The sequence below is a fragment of the Lagopus muta genome, chromosome 5, assembly GCF_023343835.1.
Source record: "Lagopus muta isolate bLagMut1 chromosome 5, bLagMut1 primary, whole genome shotgun sequence".
Taxonomy (NCBI): domain Eukaryota; kingdom Metazoa; phylum Chordata; class Aves; order Galliformes; family Phasianidae; genus Lagopus; species Lagopus muta.
The window spans coordinates 56906697-56921119 of record NC_064437.1 but is presented as its reverse complement, the minus strand read 5'-3'; the positions used below and the strand labels follow the sequence as shown (position 1 = coordinate 56921119).

The 14423-nt window shown below is 38.2% G+C and overlaps 1 long non-coding RNA gene across 1 annotated transcript in view; it reads left to right on the top strand.

The window, feature by feature from the left end:
* Positions 1 to 5183: 5183 nt before the first annotated feature.
* The window catches only part of LOC125693555 (uncharacterized), a 53145-nt gene continuing 43905 nt past the window's right edge, over positions 5184 to 14423 (top strand). The window contains exons 1-3 of the long non-coding RNA XR_007377148.1: positions 5184 to 5428; positions 7874 to 8809; positions 8891 to 8994. This is a non-coding gene — a long non-coding RNA (uncharacterized LOC125693555). The remainder of the gene's footprint in view (positions 5429 to 7873; positions 8810 to 8890; positions 8995 to 14423) is intronic.

The window sequence follows — 14423 nt, the reverse complement described above, 5'->3', positions numbered from 1 at the left end:
GCAGCTATAGCTCACTGTGTAGCAGAAATCCCATCAGAACTGAAATCTCAGTACCTTTCATTTATTTCTTGCTGTGAGCCTAATGAGAAAACAGCCAGAGCTACCTCAGAAACTAAGAGGAGAAATAGCACTTTTCAAGAGTTATCAGGAAATTCAAACACTTTTGAATGTGGGAGCCAGGATGAGCAATTCAAATATCATGAAATATCATTAATAAATAATCATCTCATTCTCTGTGTGATGAGTTGAGATTTTGTGTGTCAGAACCACGAGAAGAAAACAGTGGAATTGGACAGAAAACTTAGCCAAGGCCTGATGAAGAGAATTCAAGCTTATCTAATGGTTTCAATGGAAATTGCAATGCAACACTTTAATGTCCTCTTTCCCTTGTGAACCAAATTCTCTCAGAATGCCCAAATAAAGTATGCCCTTAAGGTTTTTTTTACTAATTCCAAAATACACAGAACTGGTATCTTAAAGAGGAGCAGTGCCACAAATGATAATCTTGACAGGAATGTCTGATGTTTTCCAGTGTCATATTTTCACCAGCCTCTCTCATGTCTGAGTGCCTTTCATGTTAACGCAACACCACAGCTACACCAATAAGAATGGCAATATTTCAATAGTGTTAATAGTCTGAAGTATGTTAAATCACTTCTTTTTCCACACCAATTCGGGATCAGAATGTGTATGTGTTTTGTTTTGTTCTGTTTTTAAATGCTGTCAGTATTCAAAGACTTTGGTTGTTACCCAGTTTTTTTGCTAGTGATGTGGAGAGCCATTTTCATAGTTCCCACATGGGAAAACCTTTCTCATTTCCTAATAATGCCATTGTTTCCATGTCAGCAGTGCTAAGAATCATTGACCTTGAGCAATGGCCACCTTGCTGTTTAATCTAAAAGCACAAAGAAAGACTTTCAGTCCTGCAGAAGGCTCAGGATAGCATTAGCACTAAGACCTAGGATCTGTCTGATTAGACAGCATGAGGAAGTTCAGCGATGACGTTATTTTTTTTTAATGTATATCTCAAATTGCAAAGCAGACATAAAAAGTCAGGTGATTGCATTTGCCAGAAAGAAATATCTTACGACAAAAGGCATAGTGTTAGCTATTCAGCTGCAAAGAAGGAGGAGTATATCTGAGAATGGGAATCCTCATGAAAACAACACCCAGTCTGGCACTGCTCTCAGGCAGAACAAGCTGTGTGGAAGTGGTCAGCTATGTAATTCATACAATTATGAAGATCATTATGCTCTGCTGTTACAAGACTGGTGGGTGATCAAATAACCCTATTGCTCCTCCCCTGCCTGCAATTTCACCTCAGCTAGCATGAAGTGTTTCCTCTTTGTCGGTGTTACCTAAACAGTTACTTAAACTGGCATTCAACTGGGAGGCTTCTTGCATCCCAGCTTCAAGGCGCCATTTGGTTGTATTTCCACACACACTTCCCTTCAACCTGTGATGCACAGCTGCAGATACATTCTGTCCTCACTAAAGCACTGAACCCATTCTGCAAATCTTTAGGTTTTGTGCCACAGACTCCTGAATACATGTAAAGATTCCTCTTTATTACAGAACCAGGATGCAATTAACACATCTTTGCTGAACTATGTAGATTTGAACTTACCTGTCCGGTTTCTAGGGAAGATCTATATTTCTTACCTTTGATAAGTTTAAGAAGAAAGAAATTGCTCAAAGATGAAGTAGAAAACCTGGCCTGAATTATTTTGAGGCCTTTTATCATGTCTTTCTAGATAGTTTTTGACCCAGCAGGCTGCAGCCTCTAACACATAATCGGTACTGAGTGGTACGTGATCACATTAGAATGACCAAACTACAGGGAGGGATAGAGGCTTTTTACACTTGTGTCACACAGGAACAAAGCAAATAACATTTTTATTTCACTCTCACACGCTGTAGGATGTCAGGCTGTGCTTCATTTTGGGACTTTCAGTGAAAGAACTGAGCACAGAAGTAACGGTGCCTCAGTGGGAGATGTGCGTCAGTGAAAGATGAATAAAAACTGACAGCAGACACCAGGGTGTATGTCAGGGAGTCCAAGTGACAGCTGTGATTGTGTGGAGATGAGGAAGGGGATGAGTTTCCTTTGTTCCCAAGGCATTTTGTGTAGCCTGTCCTAAGACTCAGCCCCAGTAGTTTGTCTCTATTCCTGGGACCATTAGAGGTATTCTGAGAATTTCCCCTAGCAGCTCCTCCATCAACACGCTCCATTAGCTCTGGCAAAGCATCACTGCTGTCTGCTTCAAAAAAAAGAAAGAGAGAAAGAGAGAGAGAAAGAAAGGAAAGAAAGGAAAGAAAGGAAAGAAAGGAAAGGAAGGAAGGAAGGAAGGAAGGAAGGAAGGAAGGAAGGAAGGAAGGAAGGAAGGAAGGAAGGAAGGAAGGAAGGAAGGAAGGAAGGAAGGAAGGAAGGAAGGAAGGAAGGAAGGAAGGAAGGAAGGAAGGAAGGAAGGAAGGAAGGAAGGAAGGAAGGAAGGAAGGAAGGAAGGAAGGAAGGAAGTTGAAAATATACTGAAGTTGATACATTTGTCAATGAATAAACAGGAAAATGCAAAAAAGATACTTGAGGTGAAGAAAGGTCCTACCTTCACTTGGAAACATCAGAGCACTGGGGTATCCTGGGGCATACTCACTAAAACAAGATTTTTCTTGTGCTACCAGAGCATTGCTGTGCTGACTGCTCTTGATGTAGCTGCCATGTGCCATTTCCTACATTTTCCAAAGAAAATGAAGAGGTTTCTGAGAAGGACATAGGACAGAGTTATGCCCTGAACAGAAAACAAGTCCTGTCCTCCACCCTGAGTGGCTGAAGAGACAAATTCCATGTGGGGTTTGCCATGCTTTTATTATAGTATACGATAAATTTAGTTTCTACTTCGTCTAGTATCTCACTGCCAATTTCCATCATGGTGACATGAAAGTCAAGTCCCCAGACAGAGAATCTGGAAGCAGTTTTTAAAAAGTAACAGTACTGTAAGTGATCATGATGAAATTTTCTTTCTTTCTTTCTTTCTTTCTTTCTTTCTTTCTTTCTTTCTTTCTTTCTTTCTTTCTTTCTTTCTTTCTTTCTTTCTTTCTTTCTTTCTTTCTTTCTTTCTTTCTTTCTTTCTTTCTTTCTTTCTTTCTTTCTTTCTTTCTTTCTTTCTTTCTTTCTTTCTTCACTCTTTCTCTCTTTCTTTCTTTCTCTCTTTCTTTCTTTCTCTCTCTCTCTCTCTCTCTCTCTCTCTTTCTCTCTCTCTTTCTCTCTTTCTCTCTTTCTCTCTTCCTTTCTTTCTTCCTTTCTTTCTTTCATTTTTTTTTCTTTTTGAAGGGGTGCATTTTCCATCCAAGAATTAGAACATGCATTTTAAGTCCTCCTTAAGTATTCTGTTGCCTAGGGCAGGAAGGTCTCATGGTCCTCCCTTCCATGTGAAGGACAATGCAGGTTTTCAGTCCAGGTCTGCTGCTGAATACTTTTGTGCTCCTGCAGTCCTGCTCAGGATCAGTTCCACAAGGAATGCAGTTCTCTCCACCTCCCTCCAACAGCTTTCATTCTTCAGTCTCATACTGCACAGCTGTGAGCCTGTCGCCCCGCACTCTTGGCAGGGGTGTGCATCTAAAACTGAGGCTTGGAAATCTGAGTTCAATCCCAGGCTTCACCCATTGGTCGTCCCAGATGTCTGCCTTGCAGACATCTCAACATGTGCTTGTGCTGTGTTTGGCATGTGGGAATCTCACTGTCTGCCTTGATCCTCTTGAAAACACCGTGATAAACTTATGCATAATGTGCTTGTTATTTCAAACTTTAGAGTCATCATAATTGACAGCTGCTTTTCAACTGCACTGTCCTCTCATGATAGGCAGACTTTAAGGTAAAAGAATGGATTTTCACCCATGCAAACTACAATTAATTTCTTAAAGCAAAATGGCTCATTTGTCCTGCACAGGTCAAAGTCACATACAAAACAATAACAATCTGCCTTTTGAGGTGTCTTGTATTTTTGACAGTTTTAGCCCTCAGCCTTTGATTAGATAAAGGCCTTAATATTGCATTACAGCAGAATTACCTACATTATGGCAGCTGCTTGTTGCAATTGTGTTGACATGAGTAGCTTCTCGTGTGAATGTATTCTGGTCTTTCTAATCTCTTTAGCATCAGCAGCAGGACATTTTATTTGCAATTGATTTTTAAATTTAGGAGTAATTGAAGTTTAAGCGCAGTTACCTTCTTACAACAAGGACAGGTTGATACTGTTTAAATCCTAATTATGCACTGATTAAAAGTGATTGCATTGCCAAAGTGAACAGGGGCTATAATTTGTTTCATTCTTAAAGGCTCAGCATAGAGAATTAATTATATTTCCAGGAAAACAGATCAACATAAAGAGGAAGCAATTAAGATTTCATTGCTGAATCATAAATTTCCTTGCAATCTTTGGATGGTAGACGAGGTAGACCTAACATTGAAAGCAGATCTTGACGGCAGGGAGAAGCCATTTCCTAGTTTTGGTATTTGATGGTATAAGCTTTGCTTGCAGTCAGTTATGATGAGTTTTGGTTAAATGCATAAGGTAGAAATGGGTTTGCTTTCACTTGGGAACATCCAGTTTTGCAGTGTTCTGTTGTTTGCTTTCCTTTCAAATTTAATAATGAAATGACAGCCTGCAAATTATTCTCATATAATAAGTAGGATAAACAAAACCAGTCACACTTTTTGTATGAGAAGGAGTCATTTCATAAACACCATAAGGAATTAGAAAGCACAAGAGGGAAACCAGAGCAGAAAAATACGTTTCTACATTAATGACAGTGAAAACCTGGGGTCTAAACAGGTTAGAGCTGGGAGCCCTGGATCTGAGTTTTGTGGCTGTCACAAGCAATGTTTGAGTAAGGTCTGAATGATCCCAGATTTAGGGAAACACTTAATAGAGACCTGCATCTGCTCAGTGTTACTTTTATTACTTCATATGCAGGATATGTCTGTACAGTGGGCTCTGCTGTTGTTTCTGATCTTTCAGTGATGGAATATTAGGATTCCCCAAGATGTGTACAGACAATTAATGCCACCCTCGTGCTGGAATTTTGATGTTTATTTTAGTTTTGATTGTAGTTGTGTTTTGTTTTTTTTTTTTTGTTCTTTTTCCTCTCTATCTGAAACAGTGTTTTTCTTATTATCTACCAGCCTGCTAACAGGACAAATCTCAGTTGCAGACAACAGGACTACAAAACTGAAGTTGCCAGAGTGCTTTTAGGATCATATGAGCCACTTGGTGCTGTACACACAAAGCAGCTGAAATAACCAGAAGCGGAGAAGTCGGTGAACAAGGGGTGATGCCATCTCTGAGACACAGAGTTATAACAGAGCAAGCTGACGTTATAAAGTGGCTGGAGAAACTGTGTACTTCCTTCAGCAGCAGAGGAGCATAAAGTGGTATGTGTAACTCTCGATTGCTTTGGCTTTCTCACTGTGCTTTCCTGCATGCTTTATTCAGACACAATGGCAGTTGAATACCAAAGCAGCCCACCAAAGGTGCTGTTATTTTGAATTTCAGCAATCCTCCATCATTTTTGAGCAGAGTCTGCAAGCTGTGGAAGCAAATTGGTGGTGTGGTTGCTGTCTGAAGGAGTATCCTTTGGTACCTATTGATTCAACTGATTTCATTTTGTAGAATGGGTTGGAAAGGGCTGAGCTTTGTCTTGTGTCACAAGGATTGGGAATTAAATCATTCTGTTGCCTTGGGCTCTGATCATGTTAACTCCGCAGCCTGCAGGCAAACATGGGCATGGTGCCTGGCACTGTGGTGATCTGTATTGTCATTCAGAAGATGAAACTGTGCAACATTCACTAGGAGCCAACTGAAAAGTCACTGGAGGCACTTTGTGGCCTTTTCTTTTGATGAAGAAACAGATCTTACTGGAAGAGGAGAGAGTTGCCCTGTGCACCAGCTCAACTCTGCTTTTTCACATCACTGCTTGCTAGCTGATGTTGGTCCCTGGCATGGGGCTCTCCAATTTTCATTAGACTCCTAAGAATCCTCCCAGTATTTCAGTGAGAGCATTTAGGATACTAAGATATATGTTGTTTTCTTTGACATTTTCATCATTGTTGCTGATTTTTTCCAATCTGTGGAAAGAATTGTGACTAGGAAACCACTGTGGTACAGGAACTATATGAATTCTGCATTCTTCTTCATATGTTTTTATCAAATGATAGATACAGCCTGTCCACTCCATTCTTTCTCTTTTTCCTATTCTGTGATAGCAGATAAAGACACCAGTTAAAGCCAGTTGTGAATATTAGGGCTGTTTTCAGCTCAACTTCTTAGCAAAGCAAGGCTTACATGCTTACTCTGCATGCAATGTTAATGTCTTATGAACACTTCTAGCCAAACTCTCCAAACATACCAGAAGAGCTGAGTTACCAATATACTTTGTTCCTACATTTTCTCCCATTTCAGCCAAAAGGAGCACCCCAAAAAGTCATCATCAGCATTTTTTTGCTGTAAGTGGGAAAGGTAGAAAAACAGCAGGAGAACTTTACATTTGCATAAGGAGACAATATAAAACCTCAGTTTAAATTGCTTAGTATCCATTCACTGAGAGACGCACATCCACAAGAAAGGAGTTGTGCAGCAACCGACGTTTTCTTATGTGAATACTTGTCAACTAGCAGACAAATCAAATAAGTCAGTTGGTTCTTTCCAGGCTTACACTTGTAACGTTGATCTTAAATGCTCCCTATTTCTGAATTCTGGTCCTGAGTCTAGGTAATGATTTCTTTCTCAGTAGTGACTTTCTGTACTGGTTGAAACATAAACTACTTAAATAACTGTACTCAATGCTTATTTATTGTCTCTTGCAGAATAATTTTTTCCAAACCTTTCTTGAACTATAATGTTTATCTGGGGAGCTCTGAATGTAGTCCATCCTAGATGTCTGCTCCAGATATTACCAAAAAATTGAATTTTGCATAATTCTTTCCATACGTGCATGTTGGTTTCTCAGTTAAATGATTTATGGACTCTTTCAGGATCAATTTCTGCCTTTGAGAAGATACAGAAAAAATAGCAGCCCTAATGCAAGAGGAGGATGTGAGGAAAATCAAAAAGCTTTGTGTTACCAGAGCAGTAAAAAAATATCTCAAAATGTTTTTCTTAAGAAAGCAGGTTCTGGCATGACCAGGATGTTTTCAACTCAACTTTCTTCTACCTTGTTTATACAGGTGATCATCAGTTTTCTTCAATTTCTGGTGTGTCAGTCTCAAAGGATATTTACAGATCACATAATATTGAATTAGAATCATGGAAGTGTTAATGTGCAATATATGCAACAGAATGGTGGCTAAAAATCAACACTGGTGTTCAAGCCTTCAGAAAAAATAATGAAAATATTCTACTCCTGAGATTTAATGCAAAGTGAATGAAAAGAAACAGTGACAATACTTTTCCATGCTCTTAGAACTAAGAGGATTCTTACATTAATCAAAACCTTTCACACATTCTTTTTTCCCATGCTGAAAATGGATCAAAGTTTGAAAATACAACTCAGAGATTATTATGTTTGCATGAGTATTTTACAGTCTATAAACAAGACCTTTATTAAGCAAGCAACTTCTGTATGGAAAAAGTTCAATTTCCCATAAAGAATTCACAGGAAGAGTTGTATGTTCAAAATGTACTTTCTATTTATTTCAACCCAGAAACTCATCTGACCAATTTCCTTTTCAGGAAGGAGGATAAGTGAAAGCATATGCTTGGTCATTCTATATTTTTTTAACTTCTTGAATTTCAGCAATAAGGAGATTTACTTGACTCAGCCTGAACTAGAGATGGATAAAGATTTTTGATACAGCTGTGAAACTTTCTGCTTCTTTCAGAGCTGAAGAAACACAGCAATAGAGCCATCTGCCACATCTGCTTCTGTTATGAAGAATCAAGTATAGTAAGGAAGATGATCCGTGGTCATGGTACATGTTAATATCACCTTCTGACAAAGCAGGATTTTCTTACGTTCAGTTACATACACTGACCTGGTATTGAGTGGAAGGATCAATGCCCTTTTACAACCTTTTGAACTTGTTCAATAGCCTTTGCTTCTGTTTGGAGAACCTGTTTCTTGTTAAAAAGCTTGAGCAACCAAATCCATCCTCCTTGAGCATTGCAGCTCACACTCCATAGAATCACAGAACTCTTGTGGGCTTTCCAAAGTCTGCCTTCTTAAGCTGATGGTGGTCTCCCATGATTTCCTTGAAAATCCACACAACTGTGATGAGCCAGATACCTTAGACTTACAAGGACAGCTTTCATTAACAGCCTTGAGATGTGAACGCTCATTGCTGCTTTGAAATCAAGGCCAAAAAAGCATTTTATTTTTACTTGGCAGTATTAGAGAGCTCTCCACTAAGCCTGTCCAAAACTTTTGTATTATTTGAGATGAAGTGAGAAGAGAAAGCTCCTTCTCCAGAAATTTTGTACTGTGAGTCTTTTGTTCAGCTGAACCCAAAGGCAGAATTTGGATCAGATGTTGTATTGTAAAATGTCCATTATTTCCTGTAGATTTTCCTATCACTGTTCAACCCAGCTGGGCAAAATGGTAATATTCATTACCATTTATTTTTCTTCTTTGAGCTATGAATACAACTGTCATTTGTCTTCTGTCAGTCTTATCTTCCTGTTTTTGGTGTTGTTTTTTTGTTTATTTGTTTTTTTGCTTGTTTGTTTGTTTTCCTAAAATATTTGGTGATCTGATCAAAAGGATACTGAGGAACTGTTGTGTGTTACTACCCTGGGTAAACTGGCATCCACTCCTGCAGGTGAATTTCATATCTAATCAGATTCCTACTGCATGACATCAGCTGCATAGAATTCAAATCAATACAAAAGTTCTCTTGCAGGTTTGAGCTCCTTCTGAGGGATCAGCTATTTCATTTGGCTGCTGTGTGCTGATTGCTGGAAAATAGCTGGGATGGTCTGAATGACAGTCTTCATTTCTGGTTCGGTGAGTGCTGTGAAAATTCTCTGTATTTTAGAGTGTTATATAATAGAAAGTCTTCTCAAAACTTTCAGTGGCAATCTAGATTGTCTTAAAAGCGTCTAATTCTCTGCCTTATGGGTGACAATAATGCAAGTGCTACAGTCTAAAAAGCCAATGGATGTGCTGGTTTCTTGTTGCTTTTTGTTTTTTGTGGATAAGTGTGCTTTTAAGCAGCTGTGGTGAGTGGTTGACTTGTGAGCTGCCAGAAACTAGAAAATGAAGTTATGCCTTCCAAGACGGCACCAAATAGCACAATTCAGCTGGAAGGGTCTATCAAAAATAATCTAGTCTAGCTGCCTAATCTTTTCAGGATTAGCCAAAAGTTGATGTGTATTAATAAATACATTGTCTGAATACCTCATTAACACTGGGATGACATGACTTAATATTCAGTTGTTAAATCTTGTATATGCTTGCCGTATGCGATAGGTTGAGAGGCCTTAAGTTGTACCAGGGGGTTCTGGTTGAATATTGGGAAGAGTTTCTTCTCAGAAAGAGTGGTGAGGCAGGCTGCATGGGGAGGTGGTGAAGTCAGTGACTGTGATTTTCACGATTTGTGGAGATGTGATTAGTGGGCACGGTAGGGGTGAGTGGTGGTTGGACTAGATGATTCTAGTGATTTTTGTCCAACTTTAATGTTTCTATGATGATTTTTCCAGCCCAAAATCTTGTAGTTATAACCTTGGCAAGTTGTTAGGGATTTTCTTATTTTATTTTCTCATCTTTTTAGGCAATTCAAGAAGCAAAACTATTTCACTGACTTAAAAAAAAAAAAGACCTAGTAGTACAAATCTCATAGGAAATGTTATTTTTAGACTAGTTTTGTTACTAAATCCATAAAACGAAACTCATATTTTGATTAATCAGCCTTTAAATTAATGTAGAAGTATAAACACATCTTTGTTTCAAATCACTTATGAAGAACTGCTAAGTTCAGAAGTAACAGTGTTGTTGCTCTTCATGCTTAACTCCTGGCATTCCTGTTTGAAATGAAAGCTTGTTTGAAGTAAACAGGCAAAAATTCCTCTAACACATTTGTTTATGATGTTTACAGGGGAAGTCTGAGCAATGAGCTTATGAAATGAAGTTACTTTTTAGGTAAGAGCATCACAGAATATAACATCCTCTATTACAGTCTTTGTCTCTTCGTGAAACTTCAACCTCTCCTTGGCTTGCTTTGATCGCACAGCAGCCTATTTATGGTCAAACTGAGAAGCCGAACAAAGGTTATTCTTCAGTCATTTAAATGACTTTACTGATTAAGTTTGACTTTTCATGTGCAGTCTGTTTTCAAAAGAAGAAAAATAAAGGCCTTTAATCTGCTTGAAAATGTCAAGGAAATCAAACCATGTAGTACAATGCAAACTCATCTATTCATGTTTATCAACAGTTTCTAGATCAAGATGGTGCACATCTTTAACTAGTTCTGTATCTGGTATCTTTTTGATACATGAAGTGAGCTGACTCTTGAAATTAATGGAGAAATATCTTACCCACCAAAAATCACAATTACAAGTAGTAAGGCTAGTGCCTTTGCTAGCAATTTTCATGACTGGCTTGATGATTAATTTTTTAGGAATTAGCTTTTCTACTATTTTGAGCTTTTCCTCCCCATGGGGAATTCTGAGCTGGTTGACCTAGTTGAATCCTGAAGACCTTTTGCACAGCTAAAGAGTCAGAACGGAGCCAGTCAATTGACACAGAAGGTCAAAAGATGCTATTACATATGGAATTGATGTACTGGAGTCTTTTGTAAGAAAATATCATTTAACAACTTAACCCAAGATGGAATTTCTCACTGAAACAGAAGTTGTGTCATAGAAAGTAAATAACCTCAGGATTACAGTACTTGCTTAAGAAATCGCATTACAAGCCCATGACTCAGACCAAAAATATGAACTTGTGTTTTCTGAAACCTGGAAAAGTATTGTATTTAGAGCTAAGTTATCAACATTGAGTTTAGTTTGTCACTTCTCATTAAAATACTCAATTCATAAATCAAGCAATAAACTCAAGAATACAGCCTTACCGTTATAGTTCTAGTTCTCAATAGTCAGTCTGTACATTGATTCAAACCAATCCTTTTTAGAAGTATCTCAGAATTTCTTTGTTACAGAAGTTGCTTATCTGTATGGATGCATCCTCCTGAAAGAAACTTTAGGATATTTCTTTATTTGGCTTGAAGTTTTTTTTGTTTTTTTTTTTAAATAAAAAAAAAAGAAAAAGCTGATGCTGCTGTGTTTTTTCGCAGCATAGCCATGATAAGTCCAATCTGTGTGCTGATAACTCAGGATCTTTCCTAGATATAGAAAGCTTTCATGATATTTCAACTCCTACCCATTGAATATCAAAAGCTAGAGAGGAAATCTCTTTTTCTCTGAAAGACTGTGAAGCACTAGTGCAAGTGTTTTTCTGTTGCAGTAGCTTTTAATCCCATGTCTGAAAACACTACTTTTATACTAAAAGCTTAGCTCTTTAAAGGATGTATTTGTAGCAGTGAAGGGGAGGTGAAAAGAGGCAGAAATGAAGATCTAGGATCAAGAATTCCATCAATATGAAGCTGAACTGGATGGCTTCCTAGCAGCTTTTCTCAATAACAGCTTCATGCTTCAGAATAGATAGAAATTAAATTAAAAACCCAGCACAGTCTTGCTCTGTGTTTATTACTGGTAATCTTTCACTTCTTTTTGAAGCCTTATGATCATACAATCTTCTAGGGGGAAAAAAATTCAGGGTGTTTGTGTGTTGCAGACTTCTTTTCCTAGTTAGAATACTAGAGAAAAATAGAAGAAATAGCGGATGATGTTTTCCAGATAGGGGAAAAATAGGACAGTAAGACTAAGTTTCTTGCTGGAGAAGAAACTGTCCTGTGCCAGGGCAGTGAGAAGAGAACTGCTCTTTAGAGCCAGAAAAGCTTACTGATTGCAAGCCTTCCTTTTCTCCTGTGTTGAGAGTGGATGTATTTAGCAAACATAGGCCCAGCACCCTCTTCTTCTAATAAACACCTCTCAGTGTGAGCAGGATGTTCCTTCCTTACCTGCTTTTGTATCTCCTATTGCAGGGCTGTTTCATGCTCAAGAGGTGAATAGATCTTAAATTTCTGAAAGGTTTCTCTTAAACAGGAGAATTATGTAGATATGCTCAGGAATATTTGATACCTCAAATATAAATGCTGCCCAAGCATTCCTAGATCTTCTGATGATGGTTTGACTATTTCTGACTATGGTTTGACTGTTTCAGTAGGGCTCCCTCCGCTTCTTTTCCCCCGCTCTTGCTCTACTTCCTGCCCACTTCTTCTTGAACAACTCACTCATCAATTTCTGTGTTCCTTTACTGCCTTTCTTCAATGCTACAGAGTAGATCAGCCATCCCTGTGATCCTACTTTCTCTTTCTTTGCGTCAGCATTCACAAATTGTACCATATCTTAAGTCATTGTAGTCTAGAATAAAGCAACTAGTTTTATTTTTGAAATTTTCTGTGAAATATAGAAATAACTTCTTTCTTTCTGCATTTAATACTACATTTTTGTGGGAAGTTGTTCAGTTCACATTGCCTAAAAATGAGAATATATTGGTTATGATAAAATTAGGAAATTCTCTATTTTTTTTTTTTTTTTTCTTCAAGTATTCACTGATTTTTATTTCTTTTCCTCTGGAGCAAAGGGCAGAAGTCTGCATTTGAGCACAAAGGGAATTTCAATGAAACCTGCTCCAAGCAATTCTTTGGTTATTACTTTTTAATACTTACCCGTTAGCATACTTCCCTCTCTACTTTGACATTTAGCTTTAATCTGCGTATAGATATAAACATCATTTCTGTGCTCAGACTTGAGTCTGCCCCAGTGCCCTTGAAATGACAGGCAGAGGTGAAGTGCATGAGAGGAACATGGCAACAGTATTATTGTGTAACTGAAGAACAGATGTTAAAAAAGAACAAAATCACAATTATTTTATTTTCCATCTAAAGTACTAAGATTCAATCCCAAATTCCCCGCATATGAGCCCAAGAGAATAAAAACCAGAAATAAATTCAATTGATACAACTTTTCCTTGTAATTACATGGGTAGAGATCTATGTAGCAAGCTCTAAATGTCAAGAGTCCATTTGGCTTCTCATTCCCAGGAGAGCTGTGCTGAACACAGGATTTATTTGAATTTTATTCTGAGTTAACTTGCTTCCTGATCCTCTCTGGAAGGCAAAATCAAAAAAAATTGGAGTAGAATTGAACTCAAGAACTCCTCTAATGAAATTCTCCTTGTTGTCAGACAGAATTAGCTGTTTTGGTAGCATTACTCTTTGATGCCCATCTAGCTTGCCCACAAAGATTTGAAGACTGGCAGCTTCGCTACAGGCTCTGAAAAAGGATAGCATGCTTCTTTGTTACAGTCTATTGAATACATGGGAATCATCATTGTGTTCCTTAAGCCTTAAAGAGACCTTCACTTTCATCCACCTACTCTGCATGTGTAGATCCCTGGAATATGGGTGGCTATAAGTATCACTTCTAAATGCTCTTCTGTAGATTTTTTTTTTTTTCCCCAGCCTTAAGGATTCTAAGATCATCCAGTCCAACTGTCAACCCATGCCCACTGACCACGTCCCTTAGTGCCACATCTCCATATTCCCTGAACGTGTTGGGGACAGGGACACCCCCATCTCCCTGGACAGCCTGTGACAGTGCCCCTCCACTCCTTCAGAGGAGAAATTCTTCCTAATATCCCAGCTGAACTTCTCTGGAACAACTTAATGCCATTATCTCTTGCCATCAAAATGGAAACATTCTGCAGGAGCAAAGCAGGATCTGGACTTCAGAAGTCTACTGGAAAGTGGGAATAAAGATTATTGTTATCTAATATCTGCTACTTGAGGGGAAAAAATCGATGTTCTAATTTAAAAATGACCTCTCACTTAAAATAGCAGGTAATGCAATGTAAGATAAACTGAGCTTTTGTAAGTTTATGAATTAATGCATTCTGAAATTATTACATCTCATCTAAAAACTCTGTTTAGAAATTTTACAATTATGAAAATATTTCACTTCTGGAGGGGAAAAAAGTCTGTAAATCACTCCAATATCTTATTCAATACAAAACCTACTCTCAAGTTACAAAGTCTTCTAACAGATGTGCTCTATAACTCATGAAACAGTTTGGTGAATTTGTATCTAGTGGGAAACAGTTATGAAGGAGAAGGGTCTTACCATTTCATTGTTAGATCTGTTGACGTTGTTTAAAATGAGCCTCCAGTAGTATGCTTCTGTGAAGGAGAGTATTTAGGACTACCCCCAAAGTTTTACCATCTGGTCACACAGTGGAGCACCCTGTAGAGAAAAGACATTCCCTGAATCTCCTATAGGCAGAAGCAGGATGAGTTATCTTTGCTTTGACTGTGA